At 45.1% G+C, this 18,695-nt stretch overlaps 1 protein-coding gene across 4 annotated transcripts in view; it reads right to left on the bottom strand.

The window, feature by feature from the left end:
* The window catches only part of GRB10 (growth factor receptor bound protein 10), a 190,278-nt gene extending 173,161 nt beyond the window's left edge, over positions 1–17,117 (bottom strand). For 2 of the 4 annotated variants that reach the window (XM_081287895.1, XM_081287898.1), the window contains exon 1: positions 16,749–16,938. The gene's annotated coding sequence lies outside the window, so the exon portion shown is untranslated. Of the gene's footprint in view, positions 1–16,748; positions 16,939–16,982 lie in introns of those variants that run through there. The other 2 variants (XM_081287896.1, XM_081287897.1) reach the window with 2 other exon arrangements.
* Between the last annotated feature and the right edge of the window lie 1,578 nt (positions 17,118–18,695).

Here is an 18,695-nt window from a genome sequence, read left to right as displayed (position 1 = left end):
CATTCATGACATCTTTGCCCTCATGAACTGATCACCTCCCAAGGACTCCAACTTTGAATACCACCTATCGCCCTGGCTGTTTAGTTTACATATGGATCTGGGGGATGCGTTCAGATTATGTCAACCTGTATATATACACACACAAACACATAACAAATTGCACATACCTCTGAACATACTAATTATAATTAAGCTGCACATTTTAAATTTAAGTGAGTGAATTGTATGGTATATGAATCAAATCTCAAGAAAGCTGTTTGTTTGTTTTTTAAGACAGAGAGAAAGAGAAGCTATGTAAAAAGCTAACCCCATAAAATATCAGCAAAAAAGGGGTTCCTATGTCGCCTAAATTTGGAATCACCCTAATCATCTTCCCCTTTGGATTGTCACAATACATGGTGTACTAAATTTTCTCAACAGTTCTGCCATAAGAAACCAACTTTAACCCACCATTTCCAAGCTTCTTTGGCTACAGGTGACTATATCTCATAGTACTTATTAACCTGAAGAAGCACTAAGTTGCCTAACATCACAACATGACTAGGAAAATTCTTGTTAAGGGATGACTAGGAAGCATTTTTGTAGCAGAATTTTTCAAAAGGTGGCACTAAGAAGAGGTGATTCACAGAGTGCAACCTTACACAGAGAAAACAGACCTATGGGTACAAATAAGAGGAACACTAATTTAATGCCACATCCCCTAACAGGGAAATAATCAGGACACCCAACTCTACCTTACAGGGCACAAAAAAGGTCATGCTGACAGAAGACAGTGCAAGGGCCCCAGAAGGCAGCCTCCCTGGGACATCTTTGTTATTTCTCTTCACAGTTTGAAAGCCCTTCCTAGTTCCTAACTATAACCTGAGATGTGGAAGCACTTAGCAGGGGCCTCCAGAAAAGAGAGGCATTAGAGTACCCAAGCTCAATGTAAACACAAATAATAATAATAATAATTAGTAGTAATAGCAGCAACAGCAGCAGTAGTCCTGGAATTGAACAGGGGCGTTTTGCCACTGATTTATATCCCCAGTTCTTTTGATTTTTTCTTTTGAGACAGAGCCTTGCTAAGTTGCCAAGGCTGGCCTCAAAAACGATTCTCCAACCTCAGCCTCCCAAATTGCTAGGATTACAGGACTGTACCACTGAGCCCCACTACAAATTTTATATTTTTAAATGCAGGCAGGTAGGGCTGCTCAATCTTTTCAAAACATTTCTCAGGGTTCTACCATCCTTAAAAAAAAAAAAAAAAAAAAAAAGAGGGAGAAAAAGAGAGAGAGAAATCACCGAATAAAACCCACAGGAATCCAAGTAAATAGAAAAGCAGGATAATGTGCAAATATTTATTATTGGAATAAAGCATGGGCATATTTAAGAATGTCACTTATAACAACTTCGGGCTAATCACAGGAAATGTGTTGGCAAAAATTCCTAAAGAGTGAAGTGACCTGTTCAGAGAATTTCTAGAGAAAAAGAAAGCAAAGATAAAATGGTGGAAAGTACATTAAGACCTTACCACACAAAGCCTCCGTCACTAATTAGCTACACAGGCATCACCATAAAGCCAGCCAGAAAAAACATAATCTCACGTCTCATACCACACGTACCAAGGCTGCATTTTAACATGACCCCTAGGAGAATCACATGCATATTAAAGTTTAAGAAGCACTATTTTCAAGCACTGTTAATATTTAACTTATATCCGACCTGAAATGTGCCTCAAGAAAATAAATAAGTTAAAAAATATATATTAATATCACTACGATAGTCCCTCCTTACTCATGGTTTCAATTTCTAAGGTTTCAGTTATCTGCGGTCAACCAACGGCTGAAAATATTAAGTGGAAAATTCCAGAAATAAACAATTCATCAGTTTTAACTTGCATGAGTAGCGTGATGAAATCCTGTGCCGTCCTGCTCTATCCCACCCAGGATTTGAATCGTTTCTTTGTCCAGCATATCCACACCGTATAAATTTAACATCCACCTGTTAAATCACTTAGTAGCCATCAGAGTAATCAAATTGACTGTTGGGGCACTGCAGTACTTGTGTTCAAGTAACCCTTTATTTTACTTAATAATGGTCCCAAAGTGCAAATTTTTTTACAGTACAATGTTATAATACTCTATTTTATTAGCAGTTGTTGTTAATCTCAGTAGTGCCATAGCTTGGAACTGGAATGTCTCCCAAAGGGCCACACATTAAAGGCTTGGTCCTCAGTTTGGCACTAGAGGAGTAAGTTGGAAACCATTACAGGATAGGGCCTAGTGGGAGTTTTTAGGTCACTGGGGTCGTACCCTTAAAGGGGACTGTGAAATGCCAGCTTCTCCCCAACCCATCCCCTACCCCACCCCACCCTCTGCTTCCCAGATGCCGTGAAATGAGCAGCTTTATTCTACCACACATTCCCCACCATGATGTACTGTGCTACCACAGGTCCCAAAGCAATAGGACCAAGTGACCATGAACTAAAACCTTGAATTTATGGGCCATGAGTCATGAGCCTGAGATAATCACCTTTTTTAGGTAACACTAATGGTGGCACTAATGGAAAACTGACTAACATTAATATTATCTGCAGTTTCAGATATCCACTGGAGGTCTTAGAACACATCTTCTATGGATAAGGGTGGGAATCCTGTATTTATCACTGAGTCATCCTGAACCGTCCCTCTTCTCACTGTCCTTCTCTACACAATGAAAGGTTTTTGTATTTTCAATCTAAGTAGGGCAAGAATGGGCTGACAAGACAGCCTCAAACAACTCCAGTGACTCCAGGAAGAGTCCCTGTCAAGAGCCAAACCACTGCATGGAGTTGCATGGCCTTGAGTGACAAATGCAAATAGCCAGTCTCAAGCCACCAGTACTACTTTAATAACAAATAAGTAAACAAAGGTTTATTAGAATATAACCCCATCATGAGTTAAAAACACTGTAAGTTGAAACGCAGTTAAGATACCTACCCACAGAGCGTTATAGCAATTTAGTACACTAGGGTGTCTGTCGGCTATTTCCCCTCACGAGCTTGCTCCCAGAATCGCAACAGAGGATAAGAGCACGTATTGCTAGCCCAGGAAAAGAACAAAATTCAGAATTCAAAGAACATTTTCTACCAAATGTGTATTGCTTTCACACCATCCTAAAGCCAAAAACCAGGGACCCTGGGTAACGAATTCTATGAAATATGAGTAAATACAATCCATCGCGCCAATTTTGGATGAGTGGCCACGCCAACTGCCAGACTTGCTTCTCACTCTCCTGCACTGGGTGGAGCTGGGGGAGCCCTGGGGACTGAGCCAACTTCTTTTTTTAAGTCTGATGGAAGAGTGAATAAGAAAGCCCACACAAAGGCCTCTTGTTGACACATGTTCCCAGACCTCACAGGGGCCACAGGGCTCAGATTGCCTCAACGCCACCCGTCATTCTGCCCTTGTCCCTCCAGTCAGGCAACAACTCCACCAGACAGGAGCTGCCAACTTTCCGACCTAATCGCCAGAAAGCTGGGTGGTTCCAAGGCCAAGAACATAGCATCGCTTCCCCAGCTTTGTGCCTGTTAAGTATCACCTGGTGTGCCTCATAGAAATGGTGGATGACATTTCCCGGGCCTAGAAAATTAGTAGCAGAGAGCCAAGAGGGGCCCAAAGATAAGCATTAAGCGGCGGGAGTTCAGGGTACACCCTGATGTTCCTGGTCTTTCCCCACATGTTTTTCCACTTGGGCATTATCAAAAGTGCCGCTTCCCAAGCCTGAAAGGAATATAAAACTGTTCTAGTCCAAGAGAGTTTCCTAAAATATTCTTACTAAGTCACAAGTACATACTGCAACAAGCTGCCTGGCTTTTGTGGGGCCACAAGGGCTGAAAGTCAGTGAATTTAGACTGTCGCCTAAATGTCACCTAATTCTAAAATTCAAAAGATGCAGTGTTCTCTGAAAGTTCAGAAGCCCAGTTCTGGGTGGTAATTACATGAGGGCTGGAGGAGTAACTGGTGATGGAAATCCTTAGGAGAGATTTAGGAATAAAAATAACTCACATTTTTATTCTACCAATCTGGAACTTTCCCACCCACTTCAAACTGGTAGTGAATTTGCCATTAACTCCATTTACTGTGTTCTTCCACAGTTAGCATACAATATTCTTAATTCTACAGGGCAGAAACTATTATTCCTGCTGCACTGGTCCAGATACAGGGAAGGACAAGAAGCACAACAGGGATTCAATCCTAAATCCACAACATGATATCACACCCTACACTACTATTAAACTGTGCTTCAGCACAGAGTTGCCTGGAACCTTGAATATAAAGTGTCTTTTATCACCTTTTTTTTTTTTCTGGACTAACAGAAGAAAGAGAAAAATAAGCTCCTCTACCCTGCCCCCACCCAATATGCTGAGCACAGGGGCCATGGCTAAAGGGGAAATACATGGGCTGCATTCCCGCTGCAAACAGGGACAGTATAACCAAGATGCTGAAAAGCAAAGGAACAGAGTCAAGCAGTAAAATAAAGGCAGTACCCGAGCTCCCTGACCAACAGGTCAAAATCCCTGCAGTCATTCACTGCATTTCAGACTTAAAGAGAACCGTGACCAAAAAAAAAAAAAAAAAAAAAAAAAAAAAGAAAAGAAAGAAAGAAAGAAAGAAAAAGAAAAAAAAAGAAAGGAAGAAACAGAAAAAGAAAGAAAAAGGAAAAGGAAAAAAAACCACCCACTTTTTACTCACTGGACTAGGAATGAGACTGTTAAAGACAGTGGTCTCCCCAGCCAACAGCTACCTGTGTGCCGACTCCTCTGTCCAGGCCTCCTATCAGTACACTGGCAAGGACTCCTGCCATCAACAGAAAAATGGCAGCTGATGAAAGGGACAGTCAACGTGTAAACAGGTGATCTGACTGTTTTTCTGAATATGGAGGGCATGGAAGACCGACACGTCCATATGAACAATTTGTTGAACTCCATCAAAAACGCAAAACCTATTCCAACATCTTCATCACGCCAATTCTCACTAATTGATATTCTCCTTCCATAGAGCAGGACGTTTTTAATGGATAAAGATGCAATATTAAAATATGTGTTTAACGGGGGCTTTTTATACCAGACTATACGCCATCAAGGTTTAAAACACATCCAGGCAGACCTTGGTATTCTGTTTTTAACAGAGAAAACAGGTCCAGTTACCCCGGATGCCCGTATATCTGCTCATTTCCCAAGCTGGTTCCCACACGGCTACCCACCACTTGGCTAACAGATAGCGGATGAGATATCTCCGAGTTCCTGTTACAGGTTTTTATGGGGACAGTTATTACTTGTTACATAATATTAAGCAATTAAGATTAAAAATGGTTACATAATACTGTCCTACAGCTAACATCAACAGAGGTTCTCGCGATCCCGGACTGCAGGCGAGCCGGCAGCAGGCGGCGAACAGCGCGGCCGAGACCGCCGGCCATTCGCGTTCGCGAGCTCGCGGCGAACTGCCGACCGCTAGGGCCTTTCCGCAACACGGAGCGCTGACCCTTTCCGACTGACCACCGTGACCTTGGCTGCTATCCCCTACCCCCGGCCCCCCGATGATATCCCCGATGGCAGTGCCCACCTGCGTACCTGGAGAACCCGCTACCGCAGCCTCTGCCGCACGGGGTCGCTGCGTGCGCGCCACCGGCCCGGGGAGGGCTCCGGCGCCCGGCACTGCCCGGCGCGTGGACAGCGCTCCGCATGGACAGCGCTCGGACACGCGGCTCGCGCTAGTTCTCCACGGCTCCGCCCCGACCAGGGGCCTGCAGCGCAGAAAACCAAACCGGAGGGCCGAAGCCCAGGCGAACACCAGGCGAACGCGCGCTAACACGCTAAGCGAACCAATGCCGCCTCCGGGGACGCCATCCCGGCAAGGGTGCAATACCACCCCGCCTCCCGAACATGCCCAACTGGACCCACCCCCATCACTGCACAGGTGCCAGGAGGCCAGTCCAGCCTAGCCGACCCCTGTCCACGATTGCACTCCTCGGCTTCCACGAGACCGGACACCGCTGAGGACAGGGACGCGGCTGGGTCCTTGCGCACTATGGGAACCCCAGGACCAAACCCATGTGACGCGGCCACGCCCCGAGCCCCAGCGGGGGCCCTCTGCTGCCCAATCCCCGGATCCCTGGTTCTCATGGCAACCCTGAAGAACCTCTTGCTCCCAGCATTGCTTCTTCCCCTCCCCCACAGGCCCCCTCCGCCCTGATGGGCAAAAACACGCACGCTGGCCGTTCTCATGACGCCGAAAGTCCTCCATATCCACCCGTTAAACCAGATTCAGAGAACGGGGCTGAATAGTGGGTCCCCCGTAAGTCGGACATGCCACCAGCAGAACCACTGTCCTGAACCGCATGGGGGGGAGAGAGGGCTGAGTGACCAAGGCCAGCTAGTTCTGTTTTGTCAAGCCCACTTTCGCCTCACACCCTCCCTCAAAATGTCAGAGCGAAAAACAACCAAGAAGGAAGAGGCTCTCTCTGGAAGCCACAGGCATAATGCTATTGGACATCAACGAAAAAGTAGGGTTCCATTTAAATTAAGAGTTAGTGAGGAAAATAACAGATAGTATATATTAAACATCTGCTATGCTATGCAGCAGTCACTTCTCCCTCTCCCTCTCTCTCCCTCTCCCCCCCCCCCTCTCTCTCTCTCTCTCACACACACACACACACACACACACACACACGAACCTGCAACAAAGGAAGCAAAAAAGGTCAGGAGATATTTGTGACTTCATACAAACACACACACAGTCATCCCTCACTATTCTCAGAGGATTGATTCTAGGACCGCCACTGATACCAAAATCTGTGGTTGCTCGAGTCCTTTATATAAAAATGAAGTCGTATTTGCATATAACCTGTGCACATCCTGTATTCTTTAAATCATCTCTTGATTACTTATAATACCTGATACAATGTAAATGCTATGTAAACAGTTATAGTATATTGTGCAGGGATAATGATAAGGAAAAAAGTCTGTACATGTTCAACAGAGATGCAATTTTTTCCTGAATATTTTCGACCCACGGTTGCTTGAATTTGTGTATGCAGAACCCACGAATACAGAAAGCCAATTGTATTTAAACACAATTGTGCAATAAAGGAAGCAAAAAAGAAGGTTTGGAGATATTGTTTGTGACTTTAACAAGGTCACAAAACTAGTAATCAGTAGATTTTACAATCTTCTCTACCAGAGAACATGGTAGAAAAAGCTAGAAGTTGTAGATAGCAGAAAGAACAGTGACAGCCAACAGCAGGCGATGGATTATGAAACTGAGATGCTTCACTACCTTCACATCTACAAAGGGAGCAAGGAGCTTCGAAAACCAAGTCTGAGCACGGTGTGCAAAACAGCAGAAAAGCTGCCCAAATCCAGCAGGCTCAGAGGCCAGCTCCAATCCCTAACTGCATCAGAGTAGGAGGCTATGGAAACTGCAGATGTTCACCCCAGGGACCCGAGGTTCCAAGGTGGACAGGATCACGAAATTCCAATATTATAAAGTCGATCAAACAAAAGCAGATTTGAGGCAGGTTCTGAGAAAAGACACCAACAGAACATTAAACCCAAATCAAAGGGCAAAAAGCCCTTCTCTCAATCCTGCGGACCACAAATAGCCCAGCCTGCTCCTGCCTGCTCCTGGAGGCACTGCATTACAATCACCTAAGGTGTGAAGGCTTTTCACTTCAACTGGGCACCACCTAAGTGGAGCTGTTACAGAGTGAACATCACAAGGAATAAAATGGCAGACGGAAGAACAGAATCCAATCCTGAGATTCTTTTAAAATATCAAGCACAGAGAGATTCCATACCTCACTGAAGGCCCCAAGAAAGAGGCTGGCAGAGAGAATCTGTCTTCCTTCGGTACACCAGACTCACTGGAGGCTTGTCTGCAATTCTGACATTGTGACTCCACCCGACCTCTGCAGTCAATACCACAAAGGTGGCTTAGCTGTCCCTAGGCCTCCCTGCTTGGCTGCTCTCTGTCTGCCCGGTGAACTCCCTCAGCTGAACATCACACCCACCCTGCAGGCACTTAGGCTACAAGAGTTTACATCCACAAAGGGCTTCCCTAACACACTTCCCTGACTTGGGGGGGGGGGGGGAGATCCGAGCTCAATGCAGCTCTTCCTAGATGTGGGAAGAGCAACGAAAAAAGGTCCAACATTGGGCAAGGAATTAGAGAAGTCCTACTCTGCTAGAACAAAGGAAGATAAATCTTTTGAAGATACCAAAACCCCCATGTTATGGGGGTAACTGACTTAGGAATGTATAAGAACTGAAAGCTAAGTCAAAAAAACAGAAAAAGTTTGCTATACTCAGGGAAGTCCAGAAAATCTCATTAGAAATTAGAACTATCATCAGATTGCCAGAACTATCAGAACTATCTAAAAATCCTTAGATTAGTAGAAATATCATTTACCTCCAATATTGGAGGGAAGGCAAGGACCAAAATAAGAGGATGAATTAGAAATCTACTGAAGAGTTAGAACCACAGACTCTCCTGGGCTCCCTCACACAGATAAGTGAAGGGGCTTCTTTTCTGGAATCAATGAGACAGGTCTCTGGACCTAGGTCAGCAGGTTCATTCAATTCTTTGGTCCTAGACTGAAAACAGGTCAGTCAAGGGAGCTCCCCAAGCCTCACTTCAGAAGGAACAAATAAGGATTCTCAGAGTCATGGAGAAGAAACCTGAGGCATGGGTTCCTCCTCCACATAACTGGGCAGCTGAACATCTGTCCATGAATCAAAGCACCCACTCACAAAGGCTCACAGGATAAAAGACTTCCAACTTCCCACAGGGAGCTGTGGGCCTCACCTCTCTGGGCCCTGTCCTTGCCCACTGCAGAGCATGTTCCTCCCAGGGCTCCCAGGTACCTTGCAGCCTGCATGGGAACCACTAGGTTCCTCCAGGCCCCCAGACTAACAACAGAACAGTACAGATTCACCCCCTTGGATCATGACAAGGGGCACTGATAGAAGATACATCGTCCACTCCCACCTGTTCCTCAAGTCTGTCCTGAGGATCAGGAGTTCCTGCCACAAGTCAAACCCACACTGGAGCGCCCCCCCCCCCCTCCTGGGCAGCTTCACTGAGTTCCATGCAATGCGGCTCAGCAGGATCCCTCCTTCCTGCCCCCTCCCCCAGCTCTCCCACCCTCTTTCAAACACACAAGTGTTTGCCATAGGTCTGCTTTCCAGGTAAGCCAGACACAAACAATCAGAAAAGTTTAAAATTGGAGAGAATAAACTATGCATGAAACTTTTTTTTTTAAAGTCTCTTCAGCTGAGATAAAAGGGGCTATTATATCTACGGAAAAAGAATATCATGCCACTAAAAAAAAAAAAAAAAAAGAATATTTCCTTCTGGGGTCAAAAATGTGTTAGTTAGCATGCGTTCATTGGCTGTAACAAATGTACCACTCTGGTTTCAAATTTTCCATAGTGGGGGATATCACAGGAGTCGGGCAATTGTACTGTGAACTTAAAATGGCTCTGAACTAAAGTCTATTAAGAAAAAAGAAAAAAAAAAAGATCCTTGAAAATAAAAAATGTCAACAGAAACTTAAAATAAATTGGAAGGTTAAAAAGATCAAATTAAGGATATAATCCAAAACCTAAAACAATACAACCAATATAGAATAGAAGATTAAAAAAAATTAGTAAGAGATCCAATGTAGAAGGCTAACAACTTCCATTTTAGAAAAAAAAAAAAAAGAGAAAACGGAAGAAAATAAATTAAAGATTTTATTCAAAAACATGTTCAAGACCAGAAAGAGGGCTGGGGATGTTGCTCAGCAGTATAATGCTTTCCCAGTTTACATGAGGCCCTGGGTTGGATCCCCAGCAAAACAAAACAAAACAAAACAAAAAACAGAAAGATTTGAGTTTCCAACTTGAAAGGAACCTCAACACACTGCATAATATATGCAGACCCAACAAGACACATCTTCAAGGACTTCAGAATACACACACAGAAAGAATACCCTAGAAGCTTCTACCATGACAAAACGAAAGGAAACAAAAGCCAAAGCCAAAAAATAAAAAGAAACACTTTGGTATTCTTTCATACTCAGAATCAAGAACCAAATGAACTTTACTCTCAACCCCACAACCCCATACTGCCTAAAGACAGTAGGTGTCCTTCAAAATTTTTGAGGGAAAACTGTCCTGTTTAGAAATTTATAAAATCATAAACTGTGGAATTAGAATTAAGAACATTTTCAGACAGGCTCAGTCTCAAAAAAATTACATCCCGTGTATCTCCAACTTTTGGGAATAAATCAAGAAAGAGCAAGTCATGAAATCTAAGAGAAAAGCAAAGGGCATTTCCAGGATGATGGAGATGAAAGATTCCAAGATGACAGCTGTGCAGGGCGCCTTCAGAGTGACCGTTCCAAAGGACACCTGGAAGACTGCTTGCAAAGATAAAACCAGCAGATTACCTAATGCTTCTAAGATTCATATAACTGTGTAAATTTGAGAGGAGTAGAGTGAGTAAAAACATCTAAGCAGAAACAACTCCAGGATAAAACAAAATAACGTATAAAGAAAAAAATGTTTCACTATATACTATATGGCTCAAATATGAGCAGCATTTAGGGTACTGTCCCCACTCTGCATAATGATCTTGATAAATTTACTAAGGAAGACAGGAGGAGTAAGCACAGGATATGGCAAAAGGGTGAAACCTCAAAGAAGTATGTGAAAAACTGGGCTCTACTAGGGCAGCAGAACAGGGATAAACGGAAAGGAATTGTAATATATTATTCAGACCTCTATTTAAAAATATGAAGGTAAACATGGGGGGAAAAAAACATCCTGATAATCCTGGTTATTTCTGGGGAATTAGGTGACTCTTTAAACTTATGTCCCTCCATCATTGATTAAACTGAAAAAAAAAAAAAATCAGTTCAAGAGTCAAGGAATTACAAAGCCAGGTACCCCTCCAGATGAACACAGTAGAGACACTCATGTGGTAGGGACAGTGTCTCAGCTGAGGACGGAGGGCCACAACAGGGGTATTTGTCTGCATCCCCTCCCTCACAGCCTGCAGGCCCCAGAGTGCAGGGTAGGGCAGGCAAGGCCTGCAGTTGGGGATGACCCAAGAAGGAAGCAAGGAGCTCCTCTTTTTGCTTTATTCCCTCCTCCTAGGCTCCCCCATCCCAATAAGGAGATGCAGGCCATGGCGCATAATGTTCTCATATCTCTAGGAACATCCTGGAGCAGTTTCTGTGAGACCCACACAATTTTCATTGGAAGAGAACAGGCAGCTCCCTAGAAATGGCAACGTGGAGGCTCTCAGGGAACACACCACAGCCTGTGCTGGGCCAGGTGACGCTGCCAGGGTGGAAAGGAGAGCAGCAGCCTCTGCCTGAAGCCAACCCATTCAGGACAATCAGAGGGCCACTGAACTCGCCTAGTTCTACCTTCTTCCCAACACAAAGACCTTCTAAGGACAGCTCTCTCAAGCAGAGGCCCAGACTCAACGAAGGGTTTGTGCTCAGGCACAAGGGTACTATACAAACATTTAAATTTAAAAGTCATTCAATTCATAGCACTTTTTCATCATTTTAAATTTCCTGTGGTAGGGACTCCTAAAGTTATTGCTCTGAGTAGTATTCATTATCTAAAATGCCTGGTATCAGAGTGTTTTAGATTTTGATTTGTTTTTCAGATTTTGGAATATTTGAACACATATGAGGTATCTTGGGGAGGGAATCCAATTCTAACACAAAATTCATTTATATTTCATATATACTATATATACATGGCCTAAAGATAATTAATTACGATATTTTTTACTAATTCTGTGCATGAAACAAAGTTTCATGATGTAGAATTTTCCACTTACGGTATCAACTTGCCACCCTAAAAGTTTCAGGTTTGGGGACATTTTGGAATTCTGGTTTCCAGATTAGAGATGGTCAAGCTGTATTAGATTTGTGATAGTATTAAGGTTTTTATATTAAAAGGATTTCAGGTTGGAGTGCCTACACAACATACACTGAGCTCTTTCCATGCCATGTGCTTTAGTAGCCCATGTTAGTTGTGAGATGGCAGCTGCTTGTGCCTAGGACCATTTAACTGGCTCAAACGCTGCTAAGACTTCAGGGAGGAGTGGGCTGCCCACCAGTACAGCCCTTGGATGGGGTTCAAAGGCACTCCCAAAGGCATGGTCAGCATATCCAGGATGAGTGGCTCATGTTCATCTCATTCCAACCTCAGGGGCCCAAACACAAATGTCATAGGCTCCACGAGGGATCTCTCTGTTCACCCAAAACTGCAACCAGCTGAGCTTGTGCCTTTTGGAGGTCTTTGCATCTTTTGCTGCAGGTCACAGGGAACCAATTTTTGATACCTGCTATACACTATTATCTGTTTCAAATGGTTTTCAGAAAAGTGAAGTCTATGGTCCTTCACCTCTCTTTGATCTTAGCATCCTACCTGTGAGGAGTTCAAACTGCCATGCTAAACATAGTCAATAAAAAGATTCTTAACAGTGACAGTGGCCCACAGAACATTCAGATCAATTCAACAAGGTTTTGCACAATGAATGTGTGCAAAGCACAGCAAGACAGAAATACGAAGAGCAGGGTCCCCTTTCTAGCAGACCTTAGAAATGAAGAGAAAGGAAGCGATCAAACATACAAACTACTCTGAGACTGACTGCACAGTACTGTGACACATCACCACCAAAGTCAGCATGTGCCATGCACTGCCCCTATCATTCACACAAACCTAATGTCATTCTACTTTCATGACAACACTTACAGATGAACCATCCTATAATTTCTGTTCTATGAAAGAAGTTAATTAACTTTTTCAGGCTCACAAAACTTGTAAATGGTAAAACCAACAGTTCAATCGAGGCAATAAGCCTCATAGAATGGTTCGTGTGAGCCGCTACCTTGATCTAACAAAGCAAAGAGGGCACAATATGATGGAAAAGGCAACCTGCACCCAAATGCAGTACCTATCTCCATTGCCCTGGTAAATGTTAACAATAAAAACTGGGGTTGTGGCTCAGTGGTAGAGCACTTATTTGGCATTGTGTGAAGCATTGGGTTCGATTCTCAGCACCACATATCAGTAAATGAATAAAATAAAGGTCTATCAACAACTAAAAATGCATATTTAAAAAAAAAAAAAGTCTATTGTGTTGCTGGACCCAGCCTAAGTAAAAAGCTCTTTGAATTTAAGGTCTGCTCAAGGAAAATCCGTATATAAAGCAGATGATTGAAAAATATTAATATTCTAAAATAGGGAGAAGGGAAATCTTCTTATTGTCTATATGCCAAAAGCAGAAACCAGCACCACTCATTTCTACCTCTGAGATGAGTTTTGATAACCCTAAGAAATGGTTTTTGTTGCTGACTTCTCAAAGGACAATCACACCATTTTTCATTCTATTATTAAAGAAGAACTTGTCAGTCTGCCTTTACATGAGTGAGCAGGTGATTTTACCCTTCCCCCTGCTTTTATGTACCCACGGTGAACAGGTCCTGGTATCACTAGGAGGGTAGACAAAAGCCTCCCAAAGACAAGTGGCAGGAAAGGTTGCATCTCAGAGTCTGGGAGGGCAGCTAGACATCAGGATTTCCAACCAGAAGGGAGAACAAAGAAAGCCCCCTAAAAGTGTACTGCTCAAATAATATTAACACAAATTCAGTACCATCCAATGCTTAAATAGATCAGGGCAGTCATACACCCATTACTGTGCACACCCTGAAAAACACACCTCAAATCCCAAAGCACCTGTTTGCCAAGCCCCACCACATAGTTTGACCAACCTAATTTCTTCCATAATCTCCCATATTTCTGAACTGAATTTTATTAGAAAATAACAAAAACAACATCAAAACTTGTGGAATGCAGCTAAAGCAGTGCCTAGAGGGAAACTTCTAGCTTTAAATGCTTACATTCAAAAAGAAAGGTCTAGATTCAGTCCCAAGATTCACCTTAAGAAATGCTTAACAATCCAAGAAATTCTAAGACTCTTTAAGATGGCACTAAAGGCACAATAGATTCCTTTGTTGAAGTAGTAAGTAGATTGTTTTCTATACATTGTAAAGTTTCTGACCCAGCCAAATCATCAAAATTAAAAACAAGTAAGAAAAGAAGGAAATAAATTTCCATAGATAAGCAAAAAATAAGATAGATTTAAAAAAATCTCCACTAACAGAAAAAGTTCATTTAAATTTTGAACCTACAACTGAGTACTTAAATCAAAGACAAGGCAAATATTTTCTCCTCACAAGCCCATGCAACTCCACATTACTTTAACAAATGGATTATGCAGTCAACATGCAAATGCACATGCTTCTCTCCTATGAAACAGGACCAAAATCCCCTGCAGTTTGCTCTGAGTTCTGTCAGGTTAGCAACATAATTCCACTTACAATCTCAAATAAATGCTACTATTCTGTAGGCTCTTCTTCCCCTGAAGTTAAAAGGTGGACAGAATTCCAAAGAAATAAGTTCCTTAACTTATGCCACTTTAAAGCATTCGTTTTTATCAGCTGTTCCAACCAAAAAAATCTGCAGCTCCAAGATGAAGATAGATTTCTTTGTTCACTCAGGAGTTTGAGTTCCATACATTTTAAAGTCTCTGACCCGGCTAAGTCATCAAAATCAAGAGTTCTGAGCCAGCACTTAGATTCTAACTTTATTCTTTTCTCCTGCTGGAGACTGACAAGACACAGACCCTGTCACTAAAACTGAGCCAGGGCTACCCTGGGTTCCATTCCTGGCAGTGGGCAGCACACAAAGCCCTGGACAGTTAGCTGCCATGAATTTGCTCAGCTCCAGTTTCCTGGTCCACAAATGAAAACCATTTTAACCAATTCAACACTGCTCCAAAAGCCATGCAGACCACAGATGATATGCAACAGGTGACTTTAGGGGTACTCAGATTTTCTATTTTAATTACCGTAAACATAACTACCATATCAAACTTATGACTTCATGGATATCAAAGTTTCTTCCCAAAACAAATGTGTGTTCAAGTATAAAAAATAAATATCGATAATGGTTTCGCCAATATGGCATTAATCTCGAAGGCTGGAAGTCACCAGATTAAGTAACATCATGCCACAGCCTCTTATTGTCCAGCTGTGTGAGTGGCAGGGTGTACTTCCTCCATGCCATTTCTCCTTCAGCAGTGGATGTACTTTTGCACAAGCATAAAACACACAGGACTAAAAAGAATCCAAAGCTTAGGCTCTAGTGATAGTTCTATCGTTTGCCAGCCCGAATGACCTAAGGCGTGCCAATTAACCTCATGAGCCTCGGTTTCCAGACCTGTAAAATGGGGATCAGGGGGACTATACAGTGGATTAAAAGCAACAAGGCTTTTGAAAGTGTCTTGTAAACTGTGAAATGCTACCAAAGTATCAGTGGCTACACTTCTCAGTTACTGCAATGCCTGCTGGGCATGTAACTCTGTCTGTCCTTAAATTCCCTCCCTGTAATCTGGGGATTGGCCTGTGCAGCCCTTCTCTTTCAAGTGCTCCCAGTAAAACTCAAATATTATGTGCAGGAATCCTGGAGAACTGATTTTTAACAGAAAAACCTGGACATCAGCAATCATTCCTGGTGAAAAAAAACCGTTTGAATTCAGGACTTTTACTTCAAAAAATACTTTCCTAATAGACACTTCATCATTACCTTAGTCAGAATCCACTCTGCTGTAAAAATCTAGATTCTACCTCTCTGTTCTCCTGGAAAGAGAAGCTCTAGGTCAACTCTTGTTAAAATATTACCATCATTGTGCTATAAACCCTAGTCTATGCCTGTTGCTGCGCTAACAACATGTGTTCTTAGTAAAACAGAGAGAAACGTTAAATAGAACACCATTTCTTGAAACTCAGGGGCTCCAAACAGCTGAATCAGCATTTTGTGAAACAAAGTCTTCTGGGCCTGGCCTTTTAAACAGCAGCAAAGAGAAAGTTGTGCAATAACGCATATTTACTCACGAGTGCTACTTGTTTGGGTCTTTTCTTTGCATCTCTTGAATGAAACCTTTTTCAAGAAAACATTCTTTCAAAAGCATCCTAAAGATCAAGGCCCCTGTAAAAATCACCTGTGGCTCCCCTACTTTACCACAACATTTTATCAAACCAAACGATAAGAAGTTGGCCTTTCTTCCAATCCCAAGAAAATTCGAACACAATAAAAAGTAAAGAATACCCTAATTTCCATAACGCACATGCTCAAGGGCCCTCGCCAGGCAGGCGTTTGGAGAGGCAATCAGCAAAGGCGGAGAGTTGCATCAGAAATTTCCTTCTGCAAACGGTACCGCTCTTATCACGTTTCCACGGCTGGCGGGCGGCTAGTTCGCGAGCCCTCAACTTGGTGTTAGGCCCCAGTGGCGGGTAACCGGGTCACTTCACGGGACCACGAAGAAGAAGAAGAAGAAAATCCTCCGTCGGAGGCTGGGCCGCGCTCGGGACTTGGGAGTGTCTGGCACCGCTGCCCGGCCCGCCTGGGCGCGCGCGCCGAGGCCCCGCCGCGCAGCAGGAACACCAGGGGCTCCTGGGGAGCCTGGGCGCCCACCCTTCAGGGCGGCGGCCCGGGGGAGCGTGGCCTTGACCGCAGCCCCCGCCCCAACCCCCTAGCCGACGGCGTCTGACAAGATGGTTCAAGAATGCGACGCTCGGACTCCACACCTCCCCCCAGGGGTCGAGAGCGCAGCGGGGAGAGCCCGGCGGGGCGCCCCGCCGCCTCGCCAGCGTACCCGAAGTCCCCGTCCCGCCTCACTGTACTGCCCGCCACGGGCCTAGGGTGCAGAAGCCCCCGGCCCTGAGGCGACGCCCTTCCGTCCGTTGCGCCTCCGCGGGGCCCGCCGTCCCTGGCCGCAGCCGGCCAGAGCGCAGACAATGACGGCGGGGACCCGCCCGGCCCGCCCGGGCCCCGCGGCGGCGCGGACCACAAAGTAACTTGCTGCCGCGCTCCCCGCCCAACTCCGTACCTGCCGCGGCGCCGCTCCTCGCCGCCTCCGCGTGGCCGCCGGCGACACTCAGTGCAGCAGGCGGCGGGCACAGAGTCCCCTCGGGGCGAGGACGGCGTGCAGGACTGTCCCGGGCGCCCCGCACTGCAGCCTCCGCCCTGGGGCTGCGCGGAAACTTTGGGCTCCGGCGGGTCTCCGAGCGCCAAGCTCGCCCGCCCTCTCAACAGCAGCTCCCTTCCCTTCCTGCCTCCTCGGGGCCTCCCCACCCCCTCGAAGGGCTTTAAACTCGCCCGGCCCCGCCCGCCCTCCCCGCCTCCGCCTCCGCCGCCGCCGCCTCCGCCTCCTCCCCCGGCCGCTTTTCCTGCTCCTCCTCCCGCCGCCGCCGCCGCCCGGACCGCTCGGCGGCCGCCAGCGCGGGAGGAGCCGCGGCCTGGGCGCAGGGCGTGGCGCGGGGCGCGCGGGCCCAGCCGCCTCGGGGGCCTGACGCGCCCGGAGCCTTCTGCCCCGGGCCAGCGCACGGGAACACCTCCTGCTGGCCCCCGGGATCCCTCGACACCGAACCGCGACAGCCGAGCTCCAGCGGCTGCCCCAGTGAAAGACAAATCGGACCCGTCCCGAAAGGCACGGGTAAACGAATTGTTTGAAACTCAAAAAGTGTTAACTGTACAATTCAAATCGTTTAACCCGGACAAAACGAAGAACGAACTGCGGCTGGCGGTCCCTGGCCCGGTGAAAGGCAACCTGGGTTTACTCACAGGCGGCCAAGTCTAGAGCCTCGCTTCTCCGAGCCTCAGTTTCTTCGTCTGTGTGTGTGAGTATTGGAAGGCGGGCGTAGAGAAGCCCTTCTTTTTTCCTTAATGCTGCCTCGAAGTTGGGGAATAAAGCCCGCCTGTGAAGTGATGTCCCGGGATTCAAAGAGGTCATACCGGGAACATAAATTGACTGCTCGACGGATTCCGGAATTAATGAAAATCACTGCCATAAATGATTCTTAATGTCTCTATTGTGCCGAAGTTGTAATACAGATAACGTGACTTTGAGTGTGTCTCTTTCTGGGTCTTGAAGTTATAAAAACACCTATTGCAATAAATTACTTTCAGTGAGCAAACACTTTGTGCAAAACATTCAAGAATGCTCGTTTTTAACCCTCACTCTGGTCCTCTTAGGTGATTCCTAGGAGATACCCACTGTACAGAGCCGGAAACTGAATCTCCAAGTGATTTCTGAAGGTCAAGTAGCTGGTAAGTTCAGGGCAAGAATCGAAAACTGTTCATTGTCCCAAAGCCCTTTTTAGGCACTTTTTTTTGTTTTAAACTCTTGTTTCCAGCAATAGTTGCTCTCACCTTAGACCGCTGTAATCAACGAAAGGTCACCCTTTTCTATAACTGAACCGGGCCTCTCCAAAATTTCTGTCCTTTGGTCCAAGTTCAGAATCCCAGAAGATAAAAATCAAGAGAGAATAATGTGAAAGGATCTTAGATTCCTGGAAGAAAGGAGCACAAAGGACTCTTATTGTAGATAAAGAACACAAAAGAAAATTAAAGAGAAAACTGTTTGAGCCAACTTTGGGCAAGTTTATAAGCTTTGAACATTGTAGCTATGCAAGACGTGCTCTGATCAGAAATCCATGCCTGTTCCAGACAGAAAGCCTGACAGGTCATGGGACTTTTATAGATGTTTGAAAATTTCTACATACTTGGACATGGTATTTTTTTCAGAGCCATTTGTGGATAA

This window comes from Spermophilus citellus (genome assembly GCF_964194105.1).
Source record: "Spermophilus citellus genome assembly, chromosome: 3".
Classification (NCBI taxonomy): domain Eukaryota; kingdom Metazoa; phylum Chordata; class Mammalia; order Rodentia; family Sciuridae; genus Spermophilus; species Spermophilus citellus.
This window is presented reverse-complemented; position numbering and strand designations above follow the sequence as displayed.